We start from the raw sequence: 12,459 nt of genomic DNA, 5'->3' as shown, positions 1-12,459 counted from the left end.
GCTCGCTGCTGCATGACAATGTATCAGCCCACACGACTGTTGTTGCCAAGGCTGTGGTGAACAACTGTGGATTCGAGGAAGTTCAGCACCTACTTTACATCCCAGAATTAGCACCTTTATCTATTTAACGTTCAAGTGTTTATTATGCAGAAACATAAAACAAGTAATTTACATGAAATGCCACAACTTGATAGAAACATATACTGTAGTGTCAGAGGCACTCCCCGTACCGCTGTCGATTTCTCACGTAGTCCTTACTTTTTGAAAGTTGTATCCCAAGTTCTAGCATATTTCCGCCATCTATGCATCCACGGCAATAACTACTTGTAAAACAGCCACAAAGTCGTTCATAGCGGAGTTCTAAGGCATGGTGTAGCCGCTGTCGATCGGTAGCAAGTGAAATATTATTTATCACATTTTGTAATTGTTACCATTGTTACAATTTTAGATTCATATTTAAATAACTGGATGAGTTGAAAGTTTTGAAATATTAACACTTTTAAGCACACATCATTCAGGAGTATCCTATTATGATTAAGTATGAATTGAGTTCAAATTTGAATCGTGGCGTTTCTAACTTTGAATTTGTTAAAGAATTCGATTCTTTAGAGAATCTGCAATTACTAATTCAAGATCACTATCATGAGGCAATGGCTAGCCTTGCAGTTGCTGGTGTGAGCCGCCGAAGCCGACGATAAGATACGGTGATGTAAATTGCCTAAGGCTTACCCCAGGTGATGTAGGAAAAAAAATAACACAATAATAAGTTTATATTTATTACAATCTCATATATTAATGGTATCATTTTCAAAGTTTTACCTCTGATGATACAGAAAGCTAATTACAACAATGATAAGTTCGTTTTTATTGAAATTCATACTATCAATACTGTCTTTCTCAATGATTTACTCCAAGTGAAACTGAAAACTAACACAATAGTAAGTTGTTATTAATAGCAATTCCATACATTAGTACTACATTTTCGAAGGCTTACCCGAGGTAATACATAAAACTAATTACAACAATAATAAGTTTGTTGTTTATTGCAATCTCATACATCAATATTATGTTTTGAAGGCTCAATATTGATTAATGAATTCCACTATTCGACAACATTTTTTCTGGTACTTGAAAATGTATGTTTTATGTAATTTCGTGTGCTGAATCCGGATATGACATAAAAAAAATTGGGTGTCAGGAGTAGTTTTCGGATTGTAGTAATAAATGTCGAACGTCAATAAGGCGCCTGGGACAACCGATCTACATTTATTCGTTTGTCTTTCTCCCGCGCTACAGGACGTATTTTTCAAACGTTTAACTTAATATTTTGAGGGTGGTCTTGCGAGACACCCTAAATATCCTGTGCAGATTTTTGCAGTGTTCCAACAGAAAATTGCAAAATGGCGTCCAGTTGTATTCCAAGTCTCGTTCTCCAATAATTTACAATCAAGCTCATTTTAATGACTTGGTCCGTGACCTGGGTTTATCCAAGCAAAACTTCTAGTATCAGGGCTACAGGAACGCAATCTACTGCAACCAGGTACAAATATAACCAGGTTCAGACACAGAGAACGAGCATTTCATCAAGTTTTCACCTCCAGTGAACAATTGTCCTTCTGCAACGACATAAACGGTTTAATGTCAGCTCTAACCATACACTACGATGCAGAGGACTGGCGACTTTTCATCGACGCATGCAAGACTAGCATGAAAGGGGTGCTCTCCATAATGGCATTACTGTTCTTCCAGTTGTTGCATATGCTTCGATGGAAAGGATCATATGATCTTTTACAGTTTGTTACTTTCCATCCAATATAATACTCATAAATAGAAGATTTGTTGTGACTTAAAGGTTATTGTAATTATTTTGAGAATGCACCAAGGGATCATCAAATATGCTTGCTTTCTTTGTGAATGGGATAGTTGTCAACATAATGCCCATTACATAAGAAAGGAATGGCCTGAAAGGAGGTGGACAGTTGGAGAAAAAATATGCAGAGAGCCAAAATCTAGTTGCTCACGAAGATATCCTCATTCCTTCACTTCATATTAAATTAGGACTGTTTAAGCAGTTGCTGAAGGCAATGGATGAAAGTGGCAAGGGTTTTGAATATCTGTTCTACAAACTTCTCAAGTTATCGTCCAGCAAAGATAAAGGAAGGCGTGTTTCTGGGTCCACAAATCCGTGAACTAATACGTGAGCCTGTGTTCAAAGCAGATTAATGGACAGAGAAAAACGTGCATGGATTGGTTTCAAGAACATTACATGGAACTTCCTGGACAAGAAATGAGCACATAATTACAGACATTTAGCAACAGAATTGATCAACGCTTTTCGATCCTTCGGGTGCAACATGTCCGTGAAAGTACACATTATTCAATATCGTCTGGATTACTTCCCAGCTAATTGCAGTGACTTTTTGGACGTACATAGTGAAAGGTTTCTTAAGGACATACAAATATTAGATAAACGTTACTCAGGGAAGTGGTGCGTACACTTCTGCTTGATTTTTGCTGGACAATTGCCAGGGACTATACTGCAAGCATACCAGACACAAACGGCTATCTTAAGTCCTTTCGTGACTTACAGTTACATTTATTTTCACTTCCAAATCAGAAAACGGCATATCTGCATTGTTTTCATGGCGATTATATGTCTATAGTGTTTTGTGTATTAATTTCAGATACAATAAGTCAATTGCATTTTCAACTACCAGATGTAATATAACTTCTACTATAGTACACATAGTAAACCATATATCACAAAATATTTTCAAAACTATCCCTGATAGAGCAAAACAAATTGTAGATTCGCATTTAGGAGATCTGTTGAGTTAAAAATCAGCTATTGCAACCCCAGAAAAAAGAAGAAAATTGAATTTTGTCGAACAGTGTTCTTACAAGTAAAGGATCCAAATGGATGAATCGAGTTGCGGGATGAGACTTAGTGCGTCTGATGAGGATGTGAAAATATGTATATGTGCAAAGTTATAGCGGCTGAGCGCCATAAGAAACGGAGGGGTTCAAAGTTGGTGGGAGAAGGGCTATACTATGTTATTGAAATACACCAAATAAAATGCTGAGTTAGATAAGTTATACATATCTATAAGACAAGAAAACTGACAGTGAAATTAGATATCCAAGTTGTATATTATTACATTATTATTATCAAATTTCACTGTTAGATATCAAATTTCACTGTTAGTTTTCTTGTCTTTAACTTATGCGTGTTTTCGTGATAATCCGAACTTTCAATATCATTCTCCTAGATCTTCATAAATTACTATACAGATGATCCCAAATCTTCCAAACAAGTGCAGATAATGATCACTAAAGTTCATAATTGACTTTTTAAGAACACGTTGGCCCTAATTGATATGCCACATGACTACGTTTCCATTTCAAAAAAATATCACAGATTTTAAAATGGCGGATTTCACTATGGCGGCGGAGGTTCGTGATCTACTCTGCTCATTTTCCTTTTGCCAATATGTGAAACCACCACCATTTACGTTATCTATCTTACAGCATTCTCACGATTCAGCAGTTTATTTGATGTATTTCAATAACATAGTATAGCCCTTCTCCCACCAACTTTGACCCCCTCCATTTCTTATGGCGCTCAGCCGCTATAACTTTGCACATATACATATTTTCACATCCTCATCAGACGCACTAAGTCTCATCCCGCAACTCGATTCATCCATTTGGACCCTTTACTTGTAAGTCCTTGAATATCACCCAGATGCCTTAGCTTACAGCAAGAAATGTTGTATATGAATCTTTTCTCTTTAAATTTACAAAATGATCTATTGAAATACAGTTACAATCTTTAACAACTTAGGACTAAGACATTGGCCTTCAAGCATACAAATCATAATTTTAAGCCATTTTTTTAAAATCAGAAACAAAGAGCTGACGAATTGGTCACAAAAATACTTATTATATTACATGTATTTACATTTTAAAGTAAAATTACATCTAATAAATTACAATTCTGGTCGCGTCACGAAGTTTTTAAAATGTAATAAAATCTAATAAGACAAACATATTAAGACCATGATTTATTGCCGTATCAAGTTCAGAATCTCAGAGTGGCTTGCAGTACATGGCACAGAGTGGGTTCGTATTACATAAGCTCGATCTACCCTAAGAAAAGAATCAAAATTAATATATCAGTACTTGATATTGAAAACTCCATTCTAGAATAATAATAATAAATTATTGTTATAAAAGTAACCAAGAAAGTCCTGTCGCTTTTTGTGGAGGTCTGTGTTTCATTGGCTCTCAGACCGTGAGTTGAATGCGGATGGAGATAAAGCGGTCAGTTGTTGGTGTGGGTATATCCAACGTACTACTTGTTTGTGGCAGTTCAGTTACACCGTGAACTTGCGTAAGATCAGAGTGAACATGGGACCTCCACAGAGCGTGCTAAGGGTTTGTATGCTGTACGAGTTCAAACTGGGGTCAAACACAGCTGCAGCGGGGCGGAAGATATGCTAGGCCTTTGGTGAGGGTATCCTGACTACGCGGACAGTGCAGTTGTAGATTAAGAAGTTTAATGACAGTAACGAAACACTGCAAGACACGCCGCGTACCGGAAAAACAACACATGTACAAAATAAAGATCTTCAGGCAGCAATTGAAGCAAACAGTGGCCATACATGTGAGAAACATGGACTACAATTCAGTGTGAGTGGTGAAACTTTTCAGCAGCACCTCCATCAACTTGTGAAGCACTACAAGTTGGGTCGATGGGTTCCACATGATTTGACTCCGGGCCAGAAGGTAACGCGAGCAGACACCTGTTTTTATTTGCTAACCAAATCATTGGTTATCATCCCACGAACCAGTTAAAAACAGCTGAAACCAGCACTGCGCCAAAAGAAGATCCACCTGTGTATTTGATGGGCTGCTCACGGCATCGTGCATCGGGAACTGCTATCAGCTGGTGAGAGCATCAATGCAACTGTGTACTGTCAGCAGTTGAGCCGTGTTCAAGAAAAACTCAAAACTCTGAAGCCAACACTTCTGAATTACAAAGAGTCATCCTGTTACAGAACAACGCTAAGCCCCACGTAGCTAGGATGACCCATAGCACCACTCTACGCTTTGGATATGAAACATTATTGCATACGCCATATTCCCCGGACATTGCACCGTCCAGTTATCACTTACTCTATTCCTTGGACAATCACCTTGGAGGACGCCAGTTCAAATCCCTGGTAGAGGTGCGAATTGCACTTGATACCTTCTTCGCTTCAAGGCGCACCAAATTCTACCGCGAAGGAATCCATGGCCTTCCAGAACGTTGGCAGAAGGGGACTATTTTCGATCTTCCAGATACGTCTTAGATGACAGGTCGATCTTCGAAGGTGGTGTGTGGAAAAGCGACAGAACTTTCTTGTTTTTTGTTTTTTTTATAATTTAATAACAACTGATTACATTTTGTATGATACACAGAGTGCTACAAGATAGAATGGAAAGAAGCAGGAAGAGGGGAAAGGACTTTTCAAATTAGTTAAATCCTACGTCCAAACATGCATTTTAGCTGGATCTCTTAGTTGAAAGAAACGTCTCAATTTACGGTTAATGACCTACAATGCATTCTTACTATGATGATAATGTTTATGTCACTGGATTGTGATCTAAGCAATAGCAGTATTTTGATGGAACTGATTTTCGTAATTATAGTGGAAACCGTGACACTGGCTAATAGCGTCGATCCTCTATGAATCAATCTCTTTTAGAGGAAGAACATACAGTGTAATATTCTCAGATGTTATAACTTAAAACTCTCTGACTCTACAATATGCATCAAAATTCATATAATATAATGTAGAAATCACACATTATTGAGACTCTACTATTTATTGAAAACTTTTAATAAAAGGAAATAAGGTTAATTGAATGGGTGAGTTGAAAAAGGAACATATTCCAAAAACCTCAACTTCCAAACACTGGGTGGAAACATGAAAAAATTCCAGAAATATCTTCGATTTTTCACACATACGTTCCCGTAGACTTCAGTAAAGATGACCTAAAATTAATGAATGCGTTCCTTGTTCCTCTCAAGCGGTGTAGGTACATATAAAATGAATATAACCATCCCAGTTTAGCTTGCCTATTTTCTGGAATGTGTACCTTTTTCAACTCACTCGTTCAATTGATTAACTTTGGTTCGACATCTCTCTTCAGCAATGAGGCTATTTGAGGCGGAACTTATTGTTTAGAGTGGGAGCCGAACCACTAATTGGGTTTGTGTTGGAGATAATACCACCAACGGAAAAGTTAGCCAGTTGTTTTCTTAAAGCTCGCTCAAACTGGGACTCAATTAATTGTCTCTTAATTCCTCTAGGTTCTGAACTACCTCATGTCCAAGCAGTTAGGGTACGCGCTTTTGGCGTGGGAGACCCAGGTTCGATTCCCGGCGAGAGTTCATGCGGTGTCTATCCCACGTTAAGTCATAGGTCTACGTCTCATATAGCCTCTCTGCTTAAAGGAACGATAAACTTAAATTCAAATCAAATCGAATTCGTCTTGATCCTAAATTGTAAATAATTCATTCCCACAGGGACATGAACAAAACAACTTCTATGATAAGAACAAAGTACATATTCTTAAGATGGATTGGAACCCCGATAGGGTTTGTCTCACGACTAATGTAACCACGAGCAGTGTTCGAAGTGAGAAAAAGTAGAGGCGGTATGTTTTAGTATGATTTTGACTCAACATACCGGCTATTTAAATATTGTCTTGATCACTGAAAAACTAGAGACGGTACGAGGGTCGGCTGATAAGTTCTCGGCCTGACCCCCTTCCGAATGTACTACCCTGATGTAATTGATGTCATGTGAAATGCTGATCTTTTATATGTTTAAGTACCAAATTTCACGATTCTGCCATGAACGATTTTATTTTACAGGTAATTGAATGAACCATGGCGGAGCCAGATGTCAAATTCACCAAGGAGGAGTTGCGAGGTGTAATGAAGTTCTTCTTCCTGCAACAGAAGTCGCCCAAGGAAATCCATGGTTGCATGCTAGACACATTGGGTGGACAGTGCCCTTCATATTCCACTGTGAAGAAATGGTGTGCGAACTTCAAGCGTGGTGAATTTTCAACAGAAGATGGTGACAGGTGTGGCAGGCCAGTGTCAGTGTCAACTTCGGAAAAAGTGGACCAGATTCATGACCAGATTTTGAGCAACAGACGGATTTCGCTTCAGGAGATAGCTGACAAAGTGCACATATCCAAAGAACATGTTGGGTCAATAATCCATGATCAGTTGGGCATGCGCAAGCTTTCTGCGAAACGGATTCCGAAATGTTTGAACGCGGATCAGAAACGCGAACGTGTTCTTCATTTGTTCAACATTACTCACAGCTTCAGACTACCAGACTACATCACATTAGCAAAACAATCGGCCATCAGATGGCACATGTATTACAATACAAATTACAGATAAAATAACCAACTAACTCTATGGCCTATAGAACCCGGAGCTTCAATATCGCGTTCACCAAAGCTCTCCACTGACTTCTGTCCTTAGCCAACTGGATCCACTTTTTCCTTTATATTTCTATTTTAACGAGATTCATCTTAATATGATCCTCCCATCGGTGCCTAGATTTTCCTAACGACTTTTTTCGATTGGGTTTCCAGTTAAAATTTCGAAAGCGTTTCTACTTTCTTCCACTGGCTACATGACCTGCCCACCTGAGTCTCCTAGGCTTGATGACCCTAACAATATTTGGTAGACGGTATAAATTATGAAGTCCCTTGTTATGAAGTTTCCACCATTTCCCATTCCAGTCCCTCTTGGGTCCAAATGTTCGTCTCAGGATGTTGTTCTCAAATAATTTCAGTCTACGTTCTTCCCTCAGAGTAAGCGACCATGTTTCGCAACCATACAGAGCAACAGGCATGATTATTATTTTATATACTTTAAGCTTCAAATTTTTCGACATAATTCGTTACGACAAAACATTTTGAACTGAATTATAACACGAATTCCCTGTTTTTAGTCTACATTTAATTTCTTCCTGAATATAATTTTGGTATGTTAATATTGATCCTAGATATTTGGAAGTATCCACTCTATCAAAAATATGATTATTGGTATGACGTTCTTTTTTACATATTTAACACTAGTGCGTTATTAATTTATTAATAAACAATTTTTTCACGTATTATCTCAAAGTGCAATCGTTCTTCTAGTATCACTCTGGGTCTATATATATATATATATATATGTGTGTGTGTGTGTGTGTGTTTGTGTGGAACTTTTCTCGGTAACTACTAGTCGCATTTGAACTAAATTTGGTGGAATAATACCTCATGGTCAAAGGAACGAAAAGTGCTATAGTTGTTGGCCGGGATTGGTAAGGGATGGCCTCGGCTCGGATTAGCTCGGCTTGCCTTGTAAGTGGTAGTATGTTTCTCAACAACTACTGGTGAGCTTTGAACGAAATTCGATGGGTAAGTAACCCATCGCTTAAGAACTAAAGATCACTACATTTAGTGGAATAACTTGGCTCGGCTCGAGAACAGAGGCTGCTTTCCACAGCATTGCACGCTGGGAGTTTCTGCATTTGATTCATCTCGGCTTGTATACAGGGTGTTTCAAAACAACACCGACAACGTTTGTGAGGTGATTCCTGACATGAAGATAAGAAACAAAGATTGACCAGCCTGGGTGCACAAATGCTTCCTTTCGGAGTTACAGGCTGCCGAAAACGAAAAAAAAAAATACTTTGAAAGTCCATAGTTCCAAAACTATGGGATCTACCGTAGTCGGGTCAAGACTTCACTTAGGAACTAAGATGTGCGATGTGCCCTATCCAAATATCAAAGTTTCAGAATCCTGCGGTATTTCCATAACAATTTTATAGAGGTAGTTGGTGAGTACTTCAAATTAAATGCCCGCAGCCAAACTACCTCTATAAAAATTGTTGCGTGAGTACCTTAGGATTCTGAAACATGTATTTTTGGATAACAACTATAAGTTTGTATTGGGATTCCAACATTGTTTGTGCGACACTTCTACCATGTTCTTGATCACGTGTCCCTCTCCCGTAGGTATCAAGTAACGTGCATACATTTTTCATTTTCTGCGTTTTTCCTGCGTTTTTGGGGTATAATTCGGCACAGCCTTACCCGGTAACTGATTGGCATATGTATTATACGTAGGGGGTAAACAAGGCACTGCCGCACCGAGTGACTATCACTACGATGGTTAGCGATCCACAATTAGTCAGGGTGCCAATTTTCATAAATATCTAGCTGTCACGGTTCGCATACGTCCCTTGTAAGTGAAAAAAGAACTTCAGGTACTTTTGGATATTGATATTTGTAATTCTAACAATAGGACTTTCTACTTGGGTTTCGAGATACAGTCGAATTTTACACTGTTTATTTCTACGTTGCTCTACTTTACCTTGCTTTGAAACTTTCAAATTTCACCCTATTTTCAACTGAAAATATCTATAATTCAACAAGGAAATAATTATATATGATAACTAAATTAAAATTCATGGTAACATGGCCCATCACCAACACTTTACCATTTTATATCGGAAAGGTCAGATCCATCGTTATTGTAACAAAGCGATGCTTGAACAATTGACAGTAGAAATTCAAACTCTGATTAGTGATAATTTCACATTCTTCTGTTATTACAAGTGCAAACTCTTTAGTCAGTGCAGAGGAGGGTGTGAATCATGGGCCAGGGTTGATGAAGATGGGTTTCGGTGGATGGTGGGTCAGAGTGGGTCACGGTGGGTGGTGGGTCTAAGTGGATTACGATGGGTCGTGGGTCACGATTGGTAGTGGGTCATGGGTCAAGTTTTTATTGACCCACGCCATCTCTGACCCATGTGGTATCCAGTGAAAACGTGTAATCTGGTAATTTTATGCAATAGAAATTATTTAGTTTGTGTGGTAAACATGATTATAATATTTAGAATTAAAGAAAAAGTTATTTTAATTTAGAATAGCTTATTACAGCCGTTTCCAATACAGAAAACAGCGTTCTATTCTGTGTTGTGTGACAGTAGGAAATGTTACAGTATTCACCAAAATGGCGGCAGAATTTTCCAGTTGATGTGCTGTTTGTGTTCTAAAGTGACTTATAGGGTTAGCTGCTACACCGGAAAGAATTACGTCAGAGCGTCGGACGTGGCGTCGCTTAGTTCTTGCAGCAAAACAGCCTGGTATAATGAGAAAATTATGCAGTTCAATGAAGTTTAAAGTAATCTTAATCATCAGAATCGATTATCATTTTATTCTGAACATTGTTAGCTAAAGTTACGAAGATTGCGTTTGATTTAGAATGGTTTTTAGTCTATGAAAGACTCGTGAAGCAATTTCTAGAAGGTGAGGCTTACGCCATCTTTTCTGTTGAATTGACTAGTGTTGAAAACAAAAAAATAATATTTTCCACAAACTATCTGTAATTCCGTATATATTACAGTATTGTGTTTATTTGTTTATTTCAAGTAAGTTCCAAGTAAGGTACAGTTTTCATTTCTATTGTTTACATACGCTCATAGAATGGTACTTATAACTCTAAGGGTAACGTTATACATAACCTGAGCCAATACGTGTGAGTGTTTAAAATGTATAGGAATTCGGCAAATAATTGATTATTCAAAGGTAAGATTACACCTATGGTATATGTGGTTGTGTTGAAAATTTTGATCATAAGTTTTATTTGTGTAATCCTACAAACTCAAACAAATGTTTTTTTTTTTTTTTTTTTTTTTTAATCTTGCAAAAGGTGACATACTGTATGTTTACCGTTGGTTATAAATATGAATTAGTTGATACGTGCATTGGTATAATTTGCAATTGTATAGTTTTATAATCTAAGTACGAAACATAGAAGACAGTTGCATAAAGTAGAGCAAATAATAAAAACAAAAGGGAAAGTGAAATGAAATGAAATTTTTGAGTTTTACGTCCCACGGTTATGCCGGTTAGGCTAAAGGAGACGGTGATGATGAGTAATGAATGAAATGGTGGAATGAAGAAAGTGGGAGGAAACGGGAGAACCCCGAGAAAACCCACGCACACGGTGTTTGTATACCACAAAGTTCACTTGGCGGGAGCAAAAACAAAAGAGAACAGTGCACTGAAAGAAATTAATTGTATATCCGTTCCTTCGAAATGAATAGGCCAGTCACTGGTGGTTCTAGAGGGAAGTCACAGCTGTAAAAAAATTCTGCTTTATCGCTACAATGTGCTAATTCTTGTATAGAACTTTCTGAAAGGGGGTTGCAGTGACTCAGTGATATAGTGATCATTTCAGGTCTCTGGTTCTATTCCAAATCTTTGCCAAGTGGGTTTTGTAGTGGACAAGTACCGTGTACAAGTTTTTTTTTTTGAGTTCCATTTTTGTTATTTTGCTATTATCATCCATCTCATCATCACCGTTGGGGACGTGGTGGCTCTGATTCGTAGGGTCCTTGACTCGATCTCCGGCCAAGTAAGTTTGTGTTGAACAACTTCATTCTCGTCGGTTTTCTAGGGGAACTCTCATTTCCTCCCACTTTCCCATTCCACCAATTTTCTCATAATCAATCACTTGCTTTAATCATCGTCTCCCTTAATCAAACGGGCAAATGCATGGGACGTTAAACTTTAAAAAATCATTTAATCATCACCGTCTCTCATTCATTATTGTCAGTGGTACTACTCAGCCGGTTCGCTAGAACCTGTATTTATATTCACACATGACAATAAATTTTACCAACTTATTCCCAGGAACAGTGAATTTTAGTTTAACTATCTTCGCTTCTAGAAATTATTATAGCTACAGAGTTGAACAAATGATCTCTCAGAAGAAGTTATAAGCGTTATCTCAAATGCTCAGATGTCAGGAATGAGAACAGGGATCACATGAATGTAGTCGTAAGGGTTATTTGCATTTGAAACGCATACATCCATTATCAACAATAGTCGATCCATTCCTGGCTTAAGGTCTTTCCAATATTTTTGACAACCATCTATCTTAGACAATTAATTTCCAAGACATTCGCAGTGCTACCTAATTTCATCACACCACCTTGTATTAGAATCCTGTGTAGATCTGTACTTGTTACTTGAGGTATCCAGCAAAAATTTGGTTTTGTTTGCCTTGTATAGTTTGTTTCCTAAGAGAGTTTATCTATGTATCTACCTATCCATCTACTCTCTTTCTCTATCGTGGGACGTTAAACTACAAAAGAGAAGTTTTTGAACAGGGGCGCATGTACAAGGAAAGGTCTACTGCCCCCCCGCCCGCAATCTTCGTAATTCAACATACATTTGTACACTTTTTCAATAAAAGGATACATGTCTAACAGGGAAATGATTGATGTACGGTGAAAATTTAATCTTACACTTCATCTGTACTCTGTCTTATAAAAACAATCTAGTTCTATCTTTTCAACGAACTTAAAAAGTTCTTTACTGAAC

General features: G+C 37.8%; 1 protein-coding gene across 1 annotated transcript in view; it reads right to left on the bottom strand.

Annotated features, from left to right (window-relative positions):
• Positions 1–790: 790 nt before the first annotated feature.
• LOC145673778 (uncharacterized) overlaps positions 791–12,459 on the bottom strand; it is a 58,375-nt gene continuing 46,706 nt past the window's right edge. The window contains exon 3 of the mRNA XM_081743536.1: positions 791–4,149. The gene's annotated coding sequence lies outside the window, so the exon portion shown is untranslated. The remainder of the gene's footprint in view (positions 4,150–12,459) is intronic.

This window comes from Thermobia domestica, chromosome 17, assembly GCF_964235325.1.
Source record: "Thermobia domestica chromosome 17, izTheDome1.hap1.1, whole genome shotgun sequence".
Lineage (NCBI taxonomy): Eukaryota > Metazoa > Arthropoda > Insecta > Zygentoma > Lepismatidae > Thermobia > Thermobia domestica.
This window is presented reverse-complemented; position numbering and strand designations above follow the sequence as displayed.